The sequence below is a fragment of the Crotalus tigris genome, unplaced genomic scaffold, assembly GCF_016545835.1.
Source record: "Crotalus tigris isolate CLP2741 ecotype Arizona unplaced genomic scaffold, ASM1654583v1 scf7180000017667.1391209, whole genome shotgun sequence".
NCBI lineage: Eukaryota > Metazoa > Chordata > Lepidosauria > Squamata > Viperidae > Crotalus > Crotalus tigris.
In genome coordinates this window covers 372,530-378,529 of record NW_024096553.1, presented here as the reverse complement: position 1 = coordinate 378,529, position 6,000 = coordinate 372,530, and positions in this window count along the sequence as shown.

Genomic DNA, 6,000 nt, shown 5'->3' with positions numbered 1-6,000 from the left:
ACTTCCTTCAGTACACTTCAAAGAGCTGAATGCTGAATGTGTGTTTATTGTAACATCAAAGCGTTAGCACTAGAGAACCTTATCATAACAAAGCAGGATACTTGCCTTTCATGTAGTTACCTGAAGTCTCCATTCAGACGGAAGAAAGAAGAAAGGGGGTGGAATTGTGATACTTGAAACTATCACTGGAAGGGGGGTTGATTGGGTGGGACTACTGGGGAACCCCTTAAAACCTTGAATGGAGAGCTTGAACCCCAAGTCCTGTCTAGCATGCCTGCAACCATTTTCTCTTAATAAAGGATTCCTGTTGGAAGAATTATTCCAAGAGTTCTGTCTTCTTAAGATGCAAAGTGGGGTGGGTCCTTACATTAGACAGGACTTGCAAAATTAATCCACCTGGAAGGAAGACCCTTGCCGGGGGATTTTGCAAAAATTTACCATGTCAGACAATGGAGCAAGAGAGGGGGAAAACTCCCTGGAAAGAGAGCCACTGACCCAGTTGGAACCTTGCCAGATGTTGGGATCCGAGAGGCCAGATTCCTCAGGAGAAGAAGTGGTGGAGACACAGGACCACAAGCCTCGCTGGTCGATGGGCGTTGGAAAGAAAAGTGAGTGGGGAAAGGAATCAAGAAAGGTGACCCTGAGACGGGGGACCAAGCAACCAGAATGGAAGCAGGAGATGGAGAAATCCCTGTACGCAAGTGAAGAGGGAGGAAGCTGGGCACCATACTCAGACTGGATCCTAGAGAAAGCTATTGACCTGATGAAGAGAACTCTCAGCTCCCTAGGAGAGGAGAATACTGAACCCTACGGCCGCCCCAGTTCCTGGAGCCGCAAAGGGAGAGACACCGAGGGGGACATGGAACCTGCAACCCCAGGGACATCTACTGATCCAGGAGCTCCCACCCCCTACCGGACCACAGATGGCAATCTGGACGGAAGGCACTACCACCCACAACAGAGGCACCGATCCATTCCAAGACGTCCACCGTTGGAAGTGAAATTCAAAGGGGAGCCAACACGCTTGGGGTTTTTCCTAACCCAAGTCCTCAGCTACATGGAGGAATATGGGCAGGATATTCCCAGCGACAAAGCCCGCATCCGGATCGTGCAATCTGCCCTGGATGGACCAGCTGCGGATTGGGTAGTGAACTTGCATGACTCCAATGCCCCAGAACTCAGTAACTTCAACCGTTTCATGTCCTCTTTGAGAAGACGATTTGAAGACCCCCTGGCTGATCGCAAAGCCCGTGAAAGAATAACAACGATGAGGCAGGGCAAACGCCCAGTGGCTGAGTATACACAAGAATTCCGGGCCATTGCCAGCAAACTGAATTGGCCAGAAGACATCCTCCTTGGCCATTTCAAAGACGGACTAAACTATGATCTATATGATGCTTGCCTGCCCCGAGGGGACCCACATCGACTTGAGGAATGGTACGTCTTGGCAGAGGAAGCAGAGATCGACATATTGAAGAGGCACCGCCGAGGAAAACAATGGAGCCGCCCCCCGCCTGAGCTGACACACCAACCGGTGAAATCATCGGATACAGCCAAGAAGCAAATGGGATGTTTCAAGTGCGGAAGAGAAGGGCATCGAGCTGTAGAATGCCGCTCAAAGGCCCCCCAGCACAACCCAGACAGATCCCCAATCAACAAACCCGGAAAGTATTCAGCTAAGCCAAAAGAAACGGCCATGAGAATGATGGAAATTGCAGAAACCCCCACCTCTGCTCACCAAGGGGAAAGGACTCCAGCCTACACCACAGGGCCGGTGGATGCCTCAGATGACAGCTCGGAGGGCGAACCCCTGGTAAGTGGATGCATCACACCCATCTTCAAAACAGTGACTATATTAATCCCCCCCATGCCCGAAGCTGTGAAGGTGAAAGCCTTAATAGACTCTGGCTGTACCCGCTGCCTCATTAGCCCAACACTAGTGGGGAATCTGGGCATCCCATCCAGGAGACTGGAACAACCAATCTCATTTGGCCAGCTAGATGGATCCATAGCAGGGGGGGTGCCAGCTACCCTAGCCACTTTGCCAATACATCTCTCCCTGGGCAACCATGAAGAGGACTTAACGTTTGTGGTGACCCCAGGTATGGAATGCCCAATGATTCTAGGGATGGAATGGTTGAAAAAATGGAACCCCTGGGTAAATTGGAGGACGACAGAAATCAAATTCCCGAAGGGGGACCCTATGGACTTAAAACCCCAAGGGAGGCTACCAGAATCAAGAATAGAAAAAGCATCCATAGGAGAGGAAAAAAGATTAACAGAAATACCAGAGGAATATAGGGACCTTGCTGAAGTCTTCAGTGAGGAGAGGGCGAATGAGCTTCCCCCCCACCGACCCACAGACTGTACCATTGAATTCAAGCCTGGGGCAAAACTCCCGAAGCCCAGATTATACTCCATGAGCCCAAAGGAGAAGGAGGAAATGGAAAGATTTATAAAAAAAAACCTGGAGAGAGGTTTCATTGAGCCAGCCAAGCCTAAAGTGGCTGCCCCGGTCCTTTTTAGAGAGAAGAAGGATGGCTCTTTACGTTTATGCGTGGATTATAGGGCCCTGAATACAATCAGTGAAAGCAACCTATACCCGCTGCCCCTCATGAAAGACATGCTGTCACACCTATCGAAAGGGAAAATTTTTTCTAAACTAGACTTAAGGGAAGCTTACTATCGAGTGAGAATCAAGGAAGGGGACGAATGGAAGACTGCATTTAACTGCCCCATGGGTGCTATCAATTCAAAGTCTTGCCATTTGGATTACAAGGGGGCCCTGCAGTCTTTATGCAATTAATCAATGACGTTCTAAGGGAGCACCTGTTTAAGGGGGTCCTTGTTTACTTGGACGACATTCTTATCTTTACCGAAACAAAAGAAGAACACGTCAAACTTGTCAGAGCGGTTTTAAAGAAGCTGCGAGCCGCTCACCTATATGCCAAACTCTCAAAATGCGAATTCCACCAGGAAAGGATAGACTACCTAGGCTATCGCATATCCCCACAGGGCATTGAAATGGACCCAGAGAAGGTCAGAGCAGTATTAGAATGGGCACCACCCCGCACAAGAAAGCAACTACAAAGTTTCCTGGGCTTTGCAAATTTTTACCGCCAATTCATCCCCTCATTTGCACAGATAGCCTTGCCCCTCACTAACTTACTAAAAACGAAGGGAACATCCTCAGTAAAACCTAGCCAGCCACTAACATGGACAATGGAGTGCCAAGCAGCGTTTGAGAGACTAAAGAGACTTTTTTCTGCCGAACCAATACTAAGGCACCCAGACATGGACAAGCCCTTCGTAATACAGGCAGATGCAAGTGATGTGGCAGTGGGGGCTGTGCTATTACAAGAAAATGATGATGCAGTATTGCAGCCCTGTGCATATACATCTAAGAAACTCACGGAAACAGAACAGCGCTGGCCCGTATGGGAGAAGGAGGCTTATGGGATACGTTGGGCATTACTCACGTGGCGACAGTTACTGGAAGGCAACAAAATCCCCTTCCAGGTATGGACTGATCACAAAAATTTAGAAGCCCTGAAAACTCCCAGGAAACTCAATCCCAAACAAGCCCGCTGGTCCCAGCATTTTCACCAATTCCAATTTAAGCTCAAACATTTACCAGGAAGAAAGAACCTCCTGGCAGATGCACTATCTCGCATGCCCCAATATAACAGCGCACGAACCACAGACTCTAGACCAATAATGGCAGAGTCACAACTGGCAGCGCCAGTAACCACAAGAACCCAAGCCAAAATAAAACCACAACTGGACAGCCAAACTGGGATTGAATTCAGAAAAAGTTTGGAAACAGATGATTGGTTCCAGAAAAACAAACATGTGTGCACAATGAGAGACGGATTGCCTTGGGTAGGGGAAAAGTTATATATACCAACAACTCAAAGACTAACTTTCATGCAACTTTGCCATGACACAAAATCAGCAGGGCATTTTGGATTTGTAAAAACTTTACACTTAATTAAACGGCAATTTTGGTGGCCATCAATAAAAAAGGACATAGAAAGTTATGTTGCCAGCTGCCCAACCTGTGCATCAGCAAAGAGGTTGCAAGGGAAATCGCCAGGGCTGTTACAACCAGTGGCAAGTCCCTCAGCCCCCTGGAGGGAAATAGCCATGGATTTTATAGTGGAATTGCCTGAAAGCAATGGGAATACTGTTATCTGGACAGTCACGGACCTATTTTCCAAACAGGTGCACTTTATCCCTTGCCAAAAAATTCCCACTGCAAAGGCCTTAGCAAAACTTTTTATCCAGCACATTTACAGATTGCACGGGGCACCCCAACGCATCATCTCTGATAGGGGAGTGCAATTTACGTCTACATTTTGGAAGGAATTTTTATCCCTCTTAGGGACCACTCAGGGACTGACATCTAGCCATCACCCTCAGACAGATGGACAAGCGGAACGCTGCCAGTCGGTACTTGAGCAATATTTGAGATGTTTTTTAAATTTCCAACAGAGTGATTGGACGGACTTACTTCCTTTTGCAGAAGTTGCCTACAATAATGCAGTCCACTCCAGCACAGGCTACACTCCTTTTCAAATAGCCAACGGCCAAAGTTTCAACCCTATGCCAGAGTTAACCCCAAAAGAACCAACGATCCCTTCACTGAAAGAATGGATGGAAAACCTACAAAACACCTGGCCAATAGTCAGAAAATCACTAGATGAAGCTAGGCGGGCATACAAAGCACAAGCCGATAAAAAAAGGGTTGAGCCTACACCATTCATTATAGGAGAAATGGTGTACTTATCTACAAAATACCTAAAGTCCCTACAGCCCTGTAAAAAACTTGGACCAAAATATATAGGACCTTTTCCAATTAAAAGGATCATAAATCCAGTAACAGTAGAATTAGAATTACCCAAAAACCTCAGGCAAATACACCCAATTTTTCATTGCAGCTTGCTGAAAAGAGAGCATCAGTCACCTCTACGGCCAAAAATCCCCCCCCCACCCCCTCCACTCATGGTGGAGGGGGAACAACACTTCGAAATAAAAGAGATCCTTGACTCTAGGAGATATCGTGGGACAACTCAGTACCTAGTTGCCTGGAAACACCTCCCTGCCTCACAAAATGAGTGGGTCCATAAACGTCACGTCAGAGCCCCGAAGCTATTGAAGAAGTTTCACACAGAGTATCCTAACAAGCCTAACTAAATGTTTTACTTGTGTTTTCTTTCAGGTGGATCTCTCTTATTGTTAAGAGGGGCCGGATGTCAGAATCCAATTATATTTCATCTTTAAATTATCAAATATAGAAACTCCCAATTCTGCCTTCTCTGGATTCTGCCATAAGAGGGAGAGAAGGGGGAGAACAAGGGGGCTTTATGGCCCTCACTTCCTTCAGTACACTTCAAAGAGCTGAATGCTGAATGTGTGTTTATTGTAACCTCGAAGTGTTAGCATACCAAAGGAGAGTAATTGCCTTTCATGTAGTTATCTGAAGTCTCCATCCAGACGGAAGAAGAAAGGGGATGGAATTGTGAGACTTGAAACTATCACTGGAAGGGGGGTTGATTGGGTGGGACTACTGGGGAACCCCTTAAAACCTTGAATGGGAGAGCTTGAACCCCAAGTCCTGTCTAGCATGCCTGCAACCATTTTCTCTTAATAAAGGATTCCTGTTGGAAGAATTATTCCAAGAGTTCTGTCTTCTTAAGATGCAAAGTGGGGTGGGTCCTTACATTAAGTCAATTATGTGAACTCACATAGTACAGTACATTGAACCATACACTAACCAGACAAGATGCATTTGTTCAAATAAACCAAGCAGCCACTGTTTACCGTAGTAGAGAAAGCCAGAAAGTGACATTTAAAAAAAAAATGAATTTACTTATTAGAAACATTTGAAAGAAACAGTATAAGGAAGGAAAAGTGAGAAAGAAAGAAAGAAAAAAAGAAAGAGATGGATGGATGAAAGGAAGGAAGAAAGAAAGAAAGAAAAATAGATAAAAGAAAGAA